This window comes from Gastrolobium bilobum, unplaced genomic scaffold (assembly GCF_033153095.1).
Source record: "Gastrolobium bilobum isolate Gb01-03AN ecotype WA unplaced genomic scaffold, APGP_CSIRO_Gbil_v1 utg10898, whole genome shotgun sequence".
In the NCBI taxonomy this organism is placed as follows: Eukaryota; Viridiplantae; Streptophyta; class Magnoliopsida; order Fabales; family Fabaceae; genus Gastrolobium; species Gastrolobium bilobum.
In genome coordinates this window covers 206,678-224,436 of record NW_026897461.1, presented here as the reverse complement: position 1 = coordinate 224,436, position 17,759 = coordinate 206,678, and positions in this window count along the sequence as shown.

Sequence of the window (17,759 nt, the reverse complement as noted above, 5' to 3'; positions counted from 1 at the left end):
GTCATTCTCATCAGTTCATAATCAAAAAGTGCTTAAAAATATTGGTTTAATAGGTAAAAATTGCATGAGAAGGTTTTAACATAGTTTGAGCACTCAAGCATGCTTGCATAGCCTAAATATACATGTTCACATTCTTGAAACTCACTTTGAATTTATAACGAATACGTTTTTTACACTAAATGTTGAAAAAGAACTTAGTTCATTAGTTTAATGTGTCAAACTTGGATCAAGATGGTTTTCGCACGCAAAGTAAGATGCTGCAATCAAATATCCGAATATAGAATTCTAAATATCTGGAAATTAGACCGTTACAAATTTACATTCTAAACCCAGCTCACGAACCGCTTTAATGGGCGAACATCCCTCAACATATATTTGGATATGGCTTGTCCATAATAATTTCCAATGGCTATAAATGACTATTTTTTTGTTGTAAACCTATATAAACTGAATCATAATGACTATATTAGGTCTAGAACAAAATGATATCATATATTGAGTCATTGTTACTTCTCCTAACACATTCTTCCTCATTGATTGCATCCTTTCTTGACCATTATATACTTGAGGTCATTCTTATTCTTTAGTCTAGACACCTGCTAGACTTCAATTTGTATTATTTGTACTTTAAGAGTGCTTAACTTGTCTGAAACACATTTTTTCTTGAGTGATTATTGATTAAGGGTATTGAGACCCTAGTATTGAAAAGGTAGCTCATTGACTAAGAAATTGGGTAGAATTATAAGGTGTCCAAGAACCATAATCTTGGTGTGATTGTAGTGGTATGTTCAAACACCCTTGAAGCTTGACTAATAGTGGAACAATCGTTGTGGCGATTGAAGGCTGGGCATAGGTCACAATGGTTGTGATCAAACCAAGATAAACTGAGTTTGCATTTTCTTTGAATTTATCTTCTTTACTTAAGCATTATTAGTGTACTTGACATATTTAGCTTCAAACATGTTTATCATAATTTGTTTGTCTAAATTATTATCCATTACCTTTTCCTTGTCCATAATCATAATATCTCAAGAAATTATTTCTAAAAAGAAAGTGAGACATTTTGCAAAAAAAATTAAAACTCAATTCACCCCTTCCTCCTGTGTTTTGAGGTCATTTGTCCAACTGACCCAACCTAAAGGAAAAATCTTGCATGAAACCCAATTATATCTCAATGAACCAGCTCTAACCAAGCACTTTTTTGAGAATTTCAAGTGATCCAGAAGTTTTATTTTTTAAAAAAATATTGGTAAAGCTTGAAGAGATATAAAAAATTGGGGTTGGAAGAGTACTGTGGTGTAACATGTTAGAAAATTTTATGTTCTATATCATTGCGGGCTTCATATTTAATTATCAATTATATATCATGTTATTTGATTATTGGGCAAATTAAGTGATTTATTAAGGAACCCAGTTAGATTTCACAATGAGTATGGGTTAAATGAATGGATATCTACATTGGCCCAACATGATGAGCTCAATGATAAGGAATGAGAAAAAGGTTATGGTCCCCAATATATCAAATTTGTTTTCTTTTCTCATTAAAAGATAACTTTAGCAGAAAGATTTGTCCTCTGGTGATTTAACTGAGGAAGATCATCAATCCCAAAATGAAATGCATCAAGAAACCACAATTATTGTGATGGAATCATGTACGTTTTAATTCCTTTAGTTTCCTCGATGCTTCAATATGATGTATCCAAAGATTTATGGTGATGTTTTTCACCATGGGATAGTAGGAAGAATACCAGCATAACAATCATCAATATAACAAGATGAATAAAACCTAGTTGTCACTTTTGCAATCTTAATTAGAGAATTGTGAAAGAGATAGATAATTTTGTTCTTTTTCTATTACATGTTCATCCCGCCTCAATGAAACTTTGAACAACCAAAAGAACAACCAAGAGTGGAGCAATTTCAACGAGTGCTCAGCCAAAAACAAGGACAAATGTCTTCGTGAAACATATATAAGGAATTGAAAAGAAAAAACAAATAGTTAAAAAATGCATTGTATTTTGGGAAACAAAAAGAAAAAAGAAAAAAAAAATATGCTTTAGTTCGACCGAAATACCATGACTTGATAAATGTTGAATCAATCTAATTAAATGATTCTAAGAGTTAGCTATAGCTAACCTTATTTTCCTTCCAAAAATATTTTTCATATCTTATCATTATCTTGTGTAAGATCTTTGCTTATATATAAACGCTTTAGCCTAATTCCGATTGAGCTATAGTAACCTTTATTCAAAATGTCATTACAAAATACTCTAACAATAATCAAAATAAACTCTTAAAGTTTTATGAGTAAAGGTATGTTTAACATATAAATAAAAAAAACTCAGTAACTACATTTCTTTCCTTTCAACACCTAATTGTTACCCCAACTATAATATTGGAGAAATACTCTTTCAAACATGGCCTTGGGGTGGACTCTGTCAAACTTAGCTAGTAGAGCTTTAGGAGCGGGCCTTTATCAGACATTTTAAGTTCCCTTACCCGTTTTCTAATGGTTTTTTGTTTTGGGAACTCAGTTCCCTCAACTCGGCTCAGAAGCCTTTTGTGGAAGTCAATCAACAAGATCCTAGATCTCAGATCTCGGCAATCTGAACTTGGCCTGAACTTTACCAGGTCGGGCAACGCAGCGGAAAAACAAAAAATACAAAGGAGAGAGGGAGAAAGAGAACACAAGTAGATTTTAACATGGGAAAATCTTCTCCAATGAAGAAGTAAAAATCCACGGGACCTATTCCAGTTCAAACATCCACTATAATGATAATGAGTACAAAGAATCAAGATTCACCAAAGTGGTAGTTAACATAACCTCTCAACCAATGGTGATAATCAAACTTGCCTAGAGATGTTATACTCAAAACTCTCTCTAGATGTCTCTCGAATATAAAGAACTTTGCTCACAAATCTCTCAATAATGGGCTTGGGCTTAGCATTGAAGGAGGAAGCCCAACAAATCTCCCCCTCCGACTTTAATGTGTCGGCTTCATCATCAACCCAGCTCCTTCACAGCAGTCTTCAAATTTTCTTGTTGGAACCAACTTCATCATCATGTCGGACCAATTTTGGTCAGTGTGTACTTTGGCGAGTTCGAGCTCTCCATCTTCCACCACATTCCGGATCCAATAATACCTCACATCAATGTGTTTAGCGCGAGAGTGATAGGTCAAATTATTTGCTTGTCTTGATCATAGCCGAGTTCAGAGAGGAACTTCTTCATCCACAATATTTCTTTGCTTGCCCCTGTCCCAGCTATGTACTCGGCCTCGGTCGTCGGAAGTGCATCACACTTCTGAAGTCTTGATTGCCAAGAGATAGTTTGTCCTACAAAAGTCATCAAGTATCCTGTAGTCGACTTCCTTGAGTTGGCGTCTCCCCCTAAATCAGCATCCAAGTAGCCTTGCAACTCGGTTTTGCCTTCTCCAAATCAGAGGCATAAGTTGGTTGTACCTCGAAGGTACTTGAAGATTCACTTAACTGCTTCCCAGTGCTCTTTGCCGAGGTTTGACAGATACTGGATCACCATTCCAACAGCATATGCCAAGTCAGATCTACTGCAAATCATTACATACATCAAGCTTCCGACAACGGATTGGTACGGGATATTCAGCATCTCGTCTTTGTCTTCATCAAGTCTCCGACATTGCTTCTGGTTCAGCTTTACGTGTCCGGCTAGAGGAGTGCTCACTGTTTTGGCTTTATCCATGCTGAATCTCTTCATAATCTTCTCAATATACTTCTCTTGACTCAGCCACAACAGCTTCTTTTGTCTATCTCGAAATATCTTAATTTCGAGAATTCACTTTGCAAGGTCGAGGTCCTTCATTGCGAAGGACGATCTCAACGCTTTCTTTAGAGCGACTATCCTCGAATTTGTCATTCACTATAATAAACATGTGGTCAACATATAACAACAAAATCAAAAAATCTTCGGCCTCATACCTCTTCACAAATACGCAGTGGTCGGCCTCTGTCTTCTCAAACTTATGATCAGCCATGAATTATTCAAATTTCTTGTACCACTGCCGAGGTTCTTGCTTTAAGCCGTATAGACTCTTCTTCAATCGGCATACCAAGTCTTCTTGTTCTGGAGCTCGGAACCCCTCAAGTTGCTCCATATATATCTCTTTTTCAAGGTCTCCATGAAGGAATGTCGTCTACACATCCATTTGTTCTACCTCGAGGTCAATCAAAGCCGCCATGGCTAACACGGTTCGGATTGAGGTCATTTTCACTACAGGAGAAACAATCTCTTCAAAGTCTACTCCTTTCTTCTGATTGCAGTCTTTCACTACAATCCGGACTTTGTATCTCGGCTTCTAACCGCTTTCTTCTTTCTTAATCTTGTAGACCCATTTATTTTTCAGAGCTCGTCTTCCTTCAGGCAACTGGGTTAGCTCATAAGTCTGATTTTTGTGCAGAGATTTTATCTCGCCTTGCATTTCCTTCACTCATTCTTCTTTCTCTGAGCTCGTCACAACCTCATCATAACTCTGAGGCTCACCGTCTTCAGCAATAACGGTGTATTCATCAGATGGGTACCTTGTAGAAGGTCTTCTTTCTCGAGTTGGATATCTCGGCTGTTCTTCACCTTGAGAACCCGGTTCATCATTCTCATCCCGGATCTCATCATCAACTCAGACCTCATTATCTTGGTCATTATCAGCTTGTTGCTAGTCATCATTTTCTTCATTCTCTTGATTTTCTCCTCCCTCTTCATCTCGGACAAGAGAGATGGATTCTTCACGTCTGACAGTAACCAGAACTTTGGGCTTCGAGATATCATGAATGGTCTCATCTTTATTAAAAATCACATATCGGCTTCTCACTATCTTCTTATTGATTGGAACCCAAAGTCGAAAACCAAACTCATATTTTGGCGAACCAAGCTAAATGCATTCCTTCGTTTTTGCATCAAGTTTTTCCATTTCATCTTTAGGGATATGCACGATAGCTCAGCATCCAAAAACCTTCGGTGATCATAGGCCGTTTTTTGACCTGTCCAGACTTCTTCTGGAATTTCTCTTTCAAGTGGCCGTGATGGTGAGAGGTTGATCAAGTCAACAGCAGTTCTGAAGGCTTCTCCCCATAATGATTTTGCAATCCGGCATTGGATAGCACACTTCGGACCTTCTCTTCAATAGTCTGGTTCATTCTTTCAGCAAGTCCATTCAACTGAGGTCTCTTAGGGGGAATCTTCTCAAGTCGGATCCTGGCCACTCTGCAGTATGCATCAAATGGGCCTCAATACTCACCACCATTGTCAGATCGGACAACCTTCAATTTTTTGCTAGTCTCCTTTTCAACCATAGCATGAAACTCTTTAAAGGATTAGAGTACATGGTCTTTAGATTTCAACAAATAAGACCCACACTTTGCGGGAGTGGTCATCAATGAATGAAACAAAGTACTGAGCTACTCTAAGAAATCTCTCCGACATGGAGCAGACATCAATATGGACGAGGTCAAGAATATACCTGCATCTTCTGGGTTGATCCGGTTTCACGAAAGAAATCTGGTGCTGCTTTCTAGCTAGGCAATGCGTGCAACTCTCCAACACTTGGCCTTTCAACCCGGTCAGTAATCCTTTCTTGTTTAGAATTTGGAGCCCTTTCACGCTCATATGGACGAGCCACTTGTGCCATAGCTCCAAGCTAGGTCCTTCACGAAAAGAATTGGCTTCTTCGCCGTTGATTTTTTCTTGCATCACGTACAAGGAGCCTTCCTTCTTACCTCGGGCAACAACCAAGTTTCCCTTGGCTAGCTTCCATCTACCACTACCGAAGTAGTTCACTAGCCCGACATCGTCAAGCTTGCCTACTGAGCATAGGTTCAATCGCATGTCAGGAACATGCCTTACATCTTTCAACACAAGTCTGCAGCCAACATCTGTGGTCAGGGTTACATCACCGGCACCAACAATATTGTTGGTCACTTGATTTCCCATCTTCACAACTCCAAAATCACCACCTCGGTACGAGGAGAAAAAATCTTTGTGTGGAGTAACGTGGAAGGAGGCACCAGGGTCAACAATCAAGGTGCAGTCATCATATGCAACATTCAAAATAATTATCCTCACCAAGGAGGAATATCTCGGCATCAGAGTTGGCAACCACCGCAGTGGTGCTCTTGTCTTTCCTTTTCTTGGGAATAATCTGATCCAGCTTCACAGAGCCATTCTTTTCATCATTCTGCAGAGTCCTGCAGTCTAGCTTCTTATGCCCTGGCTTCCCACAATAGAAGTACTTCAACTCATATTTTAGTCTAGACCGGCCTCTGGACTTTTCTCGTCTGTCACGATCTCGACCCCGACTTTTACTTCTACCTGGAAGTCAGATTTCCCTCTGTTCTCAGCAATGTTGGCCTCAGACGTGCTAGAAACACCTCGTTCTCTTCTCATGGCTTCTTCATTCAGAAGACTATCTGTTACGGCATCCATCTTCAATTTTCCTTCTGGAGCCAAATTACTCAAAGTCATCACCAGAGTATCCCAGCTTTCTGGCAGCGAGCTCAACAGTAGCAAAGCTTGCATCTCATCATCAATTTTCATCTCAGCTTTAGACAGTTGATTAAAAATACCTTTGTTGGTGTTGAGGTGTTCAATCATGCTCATGACGTCCTTGTATTCTAGCTTCACAAGTCGGCGAACCAGGTGTGCTTTGTTCCTGGGAGTCTTCTTTTGAATCATGGACTCCAGCTTCGTCAACAACTCGTACGCGTTCGTGAACTTGGACACGTGCTCAAAGAGGCTTTTGTCTATCTATTTCCTAATTGCAGCTATTGTCTTAAGACTTAGGATCTCCCACTTCTTATCAGTTTTGTCTGTCGATCTCTCATCAAGGATAATGGGCTCATATAAATCTTTGCAGTAGAGATGATCTTCCATCATCGGTCTCCAATAAGTGAAATTGTCTGCAGTTAGCTTGAACATATCTTCGTCATGGGTTATGCCACTGGTCTCCATCTCGTCTCCCTCAGAACCCGTCGAACCCGAGCTCTGATACCATTGTTGGGAACTCGGTTCCCTTAACTCGGATCAAAAACCTTTTTACGGAAGTCAATCAACAAGATCCTAGATTTCGGATCTCGGCAATATGAACTAGGCCTGAACTTCACCAGGTCGGGCAGCGCAACAGAAAAACAAAAAATACAAAGGAGAGAGGGAGAAAGAGAACACAAGCAGATTTTAACGTGGGAAAATCTTCTTCAATGAAGAAGTAAAAATCCACGAGATCTAGTCCAGTTCAAACATCCACTATAATGATAATCGATACAAAAAATCAAGATTCACCAAAGTGGTGGTTAACACAACCTCTCCAACAATGGTGATAATCAAACTTCCCTAGAGATGTTTTACTCAAAACTCTCTCAAGAGGTCTCTCAAATACAAAGCTCAAAGCTTTGCTCACAAATTTCTCAATAATCTTCTTCTTCTCTAACCTAGCCTCCACCACAACTAATGTATATATATTGGAGGTGGATCTCGGCAATATGAACTAGGCCTGAACTTCACCAGGTCGGGCAGCGCAACAGAAAAACAAAAAATACAAAGGAGAGAGGGAGAAAGAGAACACAAGCAGATTTTAACGTGGGAAAATCTTCTTCAATGAAGAAGTAAAAATCCACGAGATCTAGTCCAGTTCAAACATCCACTATAATGATAATCGATACAAAAAATCAAGATTCACCAAAGTGGTGGTTAACACAACCTCTCCAACAATGGTGATAATCAAACTTCCCTAGAGATGTTTTACTCAAAACTCTCTCAAGAGGTCTCTCAAATACAAAGCTCAAAGCTTTGCTCACAAATTTCTCAATAATCTTCTTCTTCTCTAACCTAGCCTCCACCACAACTAATGTATATATATTGGAGGTGGAATCTAGGGTTTAGGGTTTTAGAAAATCTCTCAATAGGCTTGGGCTTAGCATTGAAGGAGGAATCCTTTTTTCAATCATTCCCTTAGCATTGAAGGAGGAATCCTTTTTTCAATCGTTCTCGCAGCTTGGTGCCTATCTCGTTATTTCTATATGTTTATGTTTGCACAAATCATGTTCTAAAAAAGCTGTAGGAATTTTGCAAACTTGACATTTTATCCCAATTTTTTTTTCTTATCTTTAATCTTTTACAAAAAGCATATTCAATTTCTCAAAGAGTCAATTTTTTGTTATGTTTTTTTTTAATACATATGGGAATTGAACACACATCCTATTACATAACTACCTAAACCCCTCACCACTAGATTAACTCTAGTGGCTTAATTTTTTATTTAAGCCACTAGGGTTAACCTAGTGGTGAGGGGTTTGGGTAGTTATGTAATAGGATATGTGTTCAATTCCCATATGTATCCACACACCAAAAAAACATAATAAAAAAATTGACTATTTGAGAAGTTGAATATGCATGCTTTTTATAAAAGATTAAAGTTAAGAAAAAAGTCTTGGGATAAAATGTCAAGTTTTGCAAAATTCCTGCAGCTTTTTTAGAACGTGATTAGGAAATTTTTTATTATGTTAATCCTTGAAAATATTATTTTGGTAACAACTTCATCGGTAAATTTTAGGTGAGTATGTGATCTACTCGAAGAGTTTGGTATCACCTAAATATATTCGTAAAAAAAAATTAGGAAGTTTATTTTTTGGCTGAAGTTTTTAAACAAATTTTTCTCCCCAATGTTAAAACACCAAATTTAACTTATACTAGGATGAAAGGAAAAATCCTAAAGAAAAGGAACATAAAATTTATTTTCAAAGGAGAGTTTTAAACTGTCAAATATACAAGTTCAGTTTCCAAAATCAAATGCAGGATGAAAAACATTATAATTAGTTTCACTCCAAATTCCAATTAGAATAGTTTACATTTTGGACATTATGCTACATATATGAACAAATTATCTCAAGCATGCGCGCATGTATGTTTATTAGATAAATTATATGCAACTGTAGATTAGCCTATGCAAAGTAGGATGCTTATAATCCCAATGGATATCACAATTGATAAGCGAGTTATGCCCAAAGAACTGACTATTAAGGTAGAAAGGTCTTTAGTTCGAATACTAGAGGAAAGGGGCAAGTGGATGGTTATATAATTGTCATACATTCTAATATGTATTGTAAAGAACCTTTGGATACACCACCCCAAAAGTTAGCTAGCTCAAAGGGTGGGAGTGCCTAAGGCCTTATAAACTCCACATTGTTGGGAAATTCGTTCCCTCTCCAATGTCAAGCGGGTCCAGGGGAAGCTCGTGGCGAGGAGCCACCACCAATGAGCTAAGGCTACACCAACCGTAGCAAGTGGATCCGACACCACGTCTCAACCCAAAACCTTAAGGCATTGGGTTCATGAGTCCTTTCACTTATATACTCTTCACTTAGCTCATTACCAACCAATGTGGGACTCATCACACTTGAATATCTCAACACACATTAGTTGCATATACAACCAATGTGGAACTATATATCTCAACATGTATAACCACTCTACTCCTACCCAGAGCTTGTTCACAATGAGCAAATTTATAATGCAGATCAACCAACTAAAAGCCTATATAACATGCACACATAAGAACACATACATATTTCAGTCACCAAACTAACCACTGTTCATCACACGTAGTTCTCATTATAGTGAATTATATGTAAGCACCATGTAAACATTCTTTGAATTGGGATCGCTCTGATCTTGGATTTGGGAATTCATCTCCTCAACATAAATGAAAAACAAAAAAACAAAAAAAGATAAGAAAAGACTAAAGTCTGAATTACACCAATCATCCTCATAAATCGGGTGCAACCATCTACTATCAGAGAGAAATGAATAATTCACGACAGCCCCTCGACAGCATTCTCGAATGCCTCAAAAACATTCAGACATATATCTTAACCCCAAGAAAGCACCATAAAATGAGTTAAGAAAACCACAACACAAAGCAAACCCTTCTGATCCAAAATCAAACCCCTCTACGAAAATCCAAAGAGCAGTATATATATAATCCATAAACAATTCACATAGCGAGAAGATTGAGAGTAAGTAGAAGAGAAAATTTGGAATAAAGAATCAGCTAACATACTCATCATTGTCCTCATCGTCCTTATAGAGCCGCCATTCGCTTTCAACTTGCTCTGAGGAAAACAAGCAGCAACAACAACAACAAAAAAAACCAGTATGATGAACAACAGAAACAATTGGAAATTCAGATGAAAATGAAGGAAGCAAAATAACCAACAGATATATAAGAGATCTCGCGATGGTTATCAAAATTGAGCATATAACAACACTTACCAGGATCACCCTGTGTAAGCTCAATGTTGTTTCTTTCGCTAGGCATAGGTTCACCCTCTTTGGTCTCGTTCAAACGCTTCTGTGGCGGCATTGCTCTGATATATAGATATATAGAAAGCAAGGAAGCGAAGGCTCAGAGTCACAGTGCTACGAGGTGGCAACGGCAAGTGGAGACGGTGGTGTATGGAGCGGGAAGAATGTGGCACGAAGAAAACAGCAAAAGGGGAGAGTGAGACTGAGACTCATTTTCTTGGCATAAATTCTTACTTTGCACTCGGGTTAGCATAGCCAATAAAACATTGCCACGTAAGAGGTAAAGACGTATTTTTCTTTATGTCAACTAAGGTTGACTTTGATTGTGCTCTAATTATGACAATATTTTTTTTTGGTAAGCAATTATCACATATTTTATTTGTTTTGATGGTGCGGTCGCATGCACCTGATATTTATCTTCTATCTTGTATTTATTTACTTATTTATTTTAGTTGGCAAACCTGAAGATTCTCATGGATTTTGGCTCTCTCTTCTTCTGCCGTTATGATGTATTTTTATTTGTGTCTTTAAAATTTTGATTGACATGTAGTTATTATAATCATTAAAAATAAATTTGGGTGAGTATATCTTTTATATTATGTAAATATGTTATTAAGTCAAGCCATGATTTTAAAAAAGTTGAATTAAAAAAGAAGAAGCTTACATTAGAAAAATATGAAGACCTTATGCTTAAAAAGAAAATCAAACTCATTCAAGGCAAGACTTAATTTAACCTAGCATGTTTCCTTAGTCAAGAACAAGAAAATTGAAGGTGTTTTATTTGGATAGTTTCACACAAAAAAAAAAAGTGTTTTGAATAGTTTCACAAAAAAAAGTGTTTTTATTATGTAGTTTTCTTTAGAGATTTATTTTTTTTATAAATTGCAATTTTTAACTAATAATTAAAATATTTAAAAATATTTTTAAATTATCTAATTGTTATAAAAGTTTTAAACAGTTTTTAATTGAAATTCTTTTTTCTTAGAAAGTAAAGTATAAACAAGTATAATCTAAATTTATGGTCAATAATTAAAAATCACAACTTTATATCTTATTAATTAAAAAATTATCAGTAGTATTTTATAAATGGAAGGGATATTAATTTTAATAAATACGATAATTAAACACTCTCCCATAACCTTACATATATAGAACACGTAGCACGTGCCATACTTTATCTTTTTTGTCAAATGAAACACATTTATGGTAATGCTACATGAAACATAAACAAATCCTTCATTTATATTCATGATTTTATTTTATAGAGTTACTGTATTTTATTTTTTTTACTTAAATAATGTTTATCTTTTAAAAAGATAAGATAATATGTAAAGTAGAATTTATTTAGGTGATTTTTTTAAAACAAATTATGAAATTCAATAAATTATTGATTTCACTAAAATTTTTGAAATTTCAGATAACCAAAAAAAAAAAAACTTACGAAATTATTTCTTAATAATGCACTCTATCATTGCATGGATGATTATCTTTACTTGTTCGAATTAGCGATGGATTTTGTAGGGTGGCCTTAATAAGAATAAGAAGTAGTTTTATATTCATTCTTAGTTATTGATTCATTTATATTTAACGGTTTATATATATAATAAATGGGAATATGTTAAACGTATTATCCTATATAATAAATTAGAATTGTTAAATATAAATAAGATCAATAATTAAAATTAAGAATGTAACTTCCAGTCGTGTAAAATGATACTGCCTTTTTATGTACATGTATTTGAAAATAAAATAAAAAATCTTATATTTTATGGAGACAGTAATGTGTGGAGCTGACATAAGGTACCGTGAAGAAAAGAGCAAAAGAGGAAGTGAGGCTGAGACTCGTGCTTTTCATAGATGGGTTCATAGAAATTTTTATTTTGCACTCGAATTAGCATAGCCAACGAAACTTTTGCCACATTTTCAGCTGACTATGGTTGTGGCTGCAATCATCATATAGTTTATTTGTTCGGACAGTGCGCCAATATGCACTTCGAGAATATTTTGGTAATACGATGCATCGAAAACTTGGTGTATTTTTCATTCATATTATGACATATATCTTATCTTATATCAAATTATTATCTCTCCTAACTTTAAAATAAATTATTTATTATTAATTTGATAAAAGTAAGCCACATGTCACAATATGAGTGAAGATGTACCGAGTTTATAATGTATCCGTAGCACCAAAAAAATTTCCAGCACTTCATATTGAGTTTCTATCTTGTATTTATTTACTTCTTTATATCATTTGGCAAGTAGGAGGATTTTCATGAACTTTGGCTTTCTCTTTCTTTGCACTTATTTTATTTTTATTTTTTTCTATAGTTTTGATTAATATGTTTTTATTATTATTATTAAAAATAAATTTAGATAAGCATGTCCTTTATATTATATAAATAACCTATCAAGGCATGATTATTAAAAAAATAAGAAAAAAAGACTAATACTAGAAAAATTATGCAGACCTTATGCTTAAAAAGTAAATCAAACTCATTTAAGATAATATATGTATTTTAACTTAACATGTTTTCACCCTTAGTAGAGAAAAAAAATATAAAGGTATTTCAGATAGTTTTTAAAAAGTATTTTTAATATGTTTTCTTCATAGATTTTTTCAAGAAATTACAATTTTTAACTAATTAGAAAAAATACTTAAATAATTTTTTTAAATTATCTAATTATTGTGATAGTTTTTAATTGAAAAAGATTCTTTTCATAAAAAAAATAAAGTATAAAGAAGCATAATAGAAAATTTATGCTCAACTGTTACCAAAAAATAATATTTGTGCTAAGAGAAAAAGAAAAACCACAACTATACATTAGTAATTAAAATATTATCATTCATTATTTTGTAAAAGAAGGAATAATAATTTTAATAAATACGATAATTAAAATGGTATCCTACGTACAAATTAATATGTATAATATGGAGAAAAACTTCAATACACCAAAAGCACCGAACTCAGTGCTTTCTTGTACTAAAAAGAATTTTTTTTTAAGATTTAAAGAAAAATATAAAAAAAAAACATGGATTAGTAAAAGGAGCACCGCGATGCTCCCGGTACATTGAAGTTTTTTTCATATAACATTAACCACGTGGAATACTTCACTATTGTTATCAAATGAAAAGCGTTCATAGTACGTGTCATTAATTATTTAAATATATTTATGACTAAATTATCAAAAAAATTAAATAAAACACTCGTTTCTATCACCTTCTTATTTATTGTGATTATTGTGTTTTTATTAAGTTTGTGTGACTCATCCTTCTTTCATTTTGGCATCCAGATCACCATATATATTTTGGCAATCTTTCATAATAATATATGTATACGTAATTTTGTTTTTAAAAAAATTGTGATCAAGAATATGAATATTAGAGATGGATATTGTAACAAACCAAATAGGTCCATCTGCAGCTACGGGGAGGGACAAGAGGCTGACCAGGAAGCCCAATTACTTGAAGGACTATTATGTCCAGTAGGGAAATGAGATAGTTAATAAAACTTATATATGTTTATGATGTTTTTAATTGTGTCTTTAGTGAGTAATGGGCTTATAGGCCCAATGTCTGGAACCCTTATGAATAGTATGAGAATTAAGTAATAGATAGAGAATCAACAAACTTCCTTCTCTCTCTCTTCTTTCTCTTCTCTCTCTCTCTCTCCCTTATCCCTAATTCTACGGTTACTGTTACATTTGGTGCTCTCGTTGCCAACTCTTCCTTCCACTCCATGGCTGACAACACGCGCCTCCGCGACATTTCTCAACGTTTGGACATTGTGGAACAACAAACCCAACGACTAGATCGTCTTGAGCAGCAACTGCGTTCAGCAGAATTAGTGCGTTAACAACAATTCTTGGGTCTTCAAGAGTCTAGCACTCTTATCCAGGAACAGCAGACTCAAACGCAACTTGCCTTACAACGTCTACTGGAAGGGAACACGAATACTGCTGCTGCGGGTATTCTGGGCACCGGACCAAGTTCAAGTTCCAGAACTTCTAATTCGCCTTCTAATACTACTACCTCACGTCCCTTTAAATTGCTTTTTCCCAGATTCAGTTCTGGTGATCCCACATCTTGGCTGTTTGCGGTTGATAAATACTGTCAATATTACCAAATCCCAGATGAGGAACGTTTGCTGATTGTATCCTTTCATCTGGATGATCCCGCTGCTTGCTGGTTTAGAGGCCTCAGCGAGGAGGGTTTTCTTCCCTCTTGGTATGCTTTTACTACTGCTTTGCACCGCCGATTTGGTCCATCAGAGTATGAAGATCCGATTGGTACTCTTGCTAAGCTACAACAACAAGGGTTGGTCAATGAATATCAATCAGCCTTTGAAGCCGCTGATAGCAAGGGTCCTGGTTTATCAGCAACCATGAAACGGGGACTTTTCATCTCCGGTCTCAAACCTTGCTTGCGTCGTTCAGTTCTTACGCAAAGACCTGGAGATTGGCATGAGGCTTTGGCTTTAGCCAAAGTTTTTGAAGACCAATTTGCTGATGACAAACCCACACGACCCTAGTTTAATAAGCCCGCCTTCCCTAGCCCACACATCAACTCAAATCCCACATCACAAACCCCAAAACCTAGCTCCCCTTTAGCCCTTCCTAGCACCAGTAATACCAAACCCATACCAGCCATCCCTATTAGACGGTTATCACAAGCTGAAATGCAGGTCCGTCGAGACAAAGGTCTTTGTTTCAATTGTGATGAAAAATTTATTTTTGGTCATAAATGTAAGGGACGCCCCTCACTGTTATATTTAGAAGGGTTGGAAGAGGACGATATCACTGATCCTATTGTTCAATTAGAAGACATTGTTTCAACGGAGGAGGACAAAACTGACTCTCCTGAGATAAGTTTTAATGCCTTATTTGCCACCTATTCATCCAAATCCTTCCGTTTAACTGGGACAGTGTATGGGCAATCTATTCAGATTTTAATTGATGGGGGCAGTACCCATAATTTCCTCACTTCAAGAGTGGCAGCTTATTTGAAATTAATTCTCCTATCTATTCCACCATTTAAGGTACAGGTGGGTAATGGAGACTCTCTTACTTGCTCGGCGGTTTCTCAATCAGTCCCTCTAACCATTCAGAATCACATATTCTCACTTGATCTTTTTGTTTTGGAGTTACAAGGCGCGGATATGGTTTTAGGTGTGCAATGGTTGGCCACACTTGGCCCAATACTTACTGATTATGATAAGATGACCATGGGCTTCGCTCACCAGGGTAAGAATGTTTTATTACAAGGGGATCATCGTATCCATACGGGCCTGATCACGTCTTCTCAACTCCATAAACTAATGTACCAAAATTCGGTAGATTCATGCTTCATGTGTTTGTCCGTACCACACACACCTCCTTCTGGAATTTTTCCAGGTTGCCCAGATACCTTACCACAAGACCCTACTATTACTTCTTTGCTGGCCCAATATTCTGATGTGTTTGCCACACCAACTAATTTGCCTCCTGATCGGCCCAATAATCACCACATTGAGCTCCTCCCAGCCACTAAACCAGTCCAAGTGAGACCCTATAGGTATCCCCACTTTCAAAAAAATGAAATTGAAAGGCTGGTTTCAGATATGTTACACTCAAGTTTAATACGTCCTAGTCACTCCCCTTTTAGCTCACCAGTCTTATTAGTCAAAAAGAAGGATGCGACTTGGCACTTTTGTGTGGACTATCGCGCCATGAATGCAGTGACAGTACGTGACAAGTTCCCCATTCCAACAATAGATGAATTGTTGGATGAGTTACATGGCGCATCTATCTTTTCCAAGTTGAATTTAAGATCCGGCTATCATCAAATACGGATGCATCCAGATGATATACCCAAGACAGCTTTCAGAACCCATCACGGGCACTTCGAGTTCATGGTTATGCCCTTTGGGTTGTCGAACACTTCATCGACTTTCCAAGCAACCATGAATCAGGTTTTCTCTACCTTTTTACGCCGTTTTGTTGTAATTTTTGTTGACGATATCCTTGTTTACAGTTTTGGTTTACAGGAGCATATCACACATTTACAACAAGTCCTTCAGACGTTAAGAGCCCATTTACTGTTTGCCAAGTTATCCAAATGCTTATTTGCTCAATCTTCCGCCCAATTTTTGGGCCATATTATATCAGGCAGAGGTGTGGCCCTCGATACTAGCAAGACTCAAGCTATCCTCGAGTGGCCCACTCCAACATCCGCCACTCAAGTCCGTGCTTTCTTAGGTTTATCTGGCTACTATCGCAGGTTCATAAGCCAATATGCCTCAATTGCTGCCCCGTTGACTGATTTGCTCACTAAGGATGGGTTTGTGTGGTCTGCCACTGCTAATACTGCCTTTCTTCAACTAAAGAAGGCACTTACTGAAGCACCCATTCTGGTTCTTCCTAACTTTGCTGAGCCCTTTGTGGTGGAGACAGACGCGTTCGGCATTGGGGTAGGGGCAATTTTACTACAGAACAACCACCCCATTGCGTTCTATAGTAGAAAACTAACTCCCACGATGCGTAACAAATCCATATACTCCAGGGAAATTGTAACACCCCGTGTTAACCTAGTTTGTTAACATGTCATCGTATTAAGCCACGCTTAATTAAAAATGCGGAATATTCTTTTTCTTTTCAATTATGACGTCATTATTCTTACCAAGTTGAATTACTTAATTCAGTTCCAAAACATTGCCTGTATGTAAATGCAAAAGACAGACATCCATACTGAAATAACCTCATAACATAATTAAGATCATTAACTGAGTCTCTAGTCACGAAACTTCTACACGTAAGCCAGACAGCCCTAACAGTTTATACAACCCAAATCTAATCAACAACATAATCCAATGTGGCATGGACAATCCTCATGCTCGCCAAATAAGGCAACAAGGCCCAACAGCAGTCTAAAAAATAACAGCATAATCATAAAGATAACATAACATCATCCAGCATATAATCATAACAGCGGACATCTAACTCAGCTCTGGCCTCCACCCGCTAAAGGTCTCAACCCCAGCGTTACCTGAACCTGAAATGTGTGCCCCAAACGTGGGGTGAGATCTCTAAAAAGAAATCTCAATAAGACAAGGGTCCTCAAGGAATCTTCCGCCCCAAGCTCACTTACAAGTATAATATAAGTTCAAAAGCAGTAAGTTCAATGCATGTTCATGTTAAGGCATTTATATCATGACAGTATAATCTCTTGCTCGACGAGCTAAATACTACAACTCATTAATCATGTGATGTATGTAAATGCGGTTCGACTGGCCAGGGAACATGATAGGGATTATGCACGTCTGCGACCCATCTAAACATAAGAGTCGCAATCTTATGCCTTACGCACCAGAGTCGCTGTCTGATCGTGTATGTGACAACATCACTTTCATACACTACATGTCTTACACACCAGAGTCGCTGTCTGATTGTGCAAGTA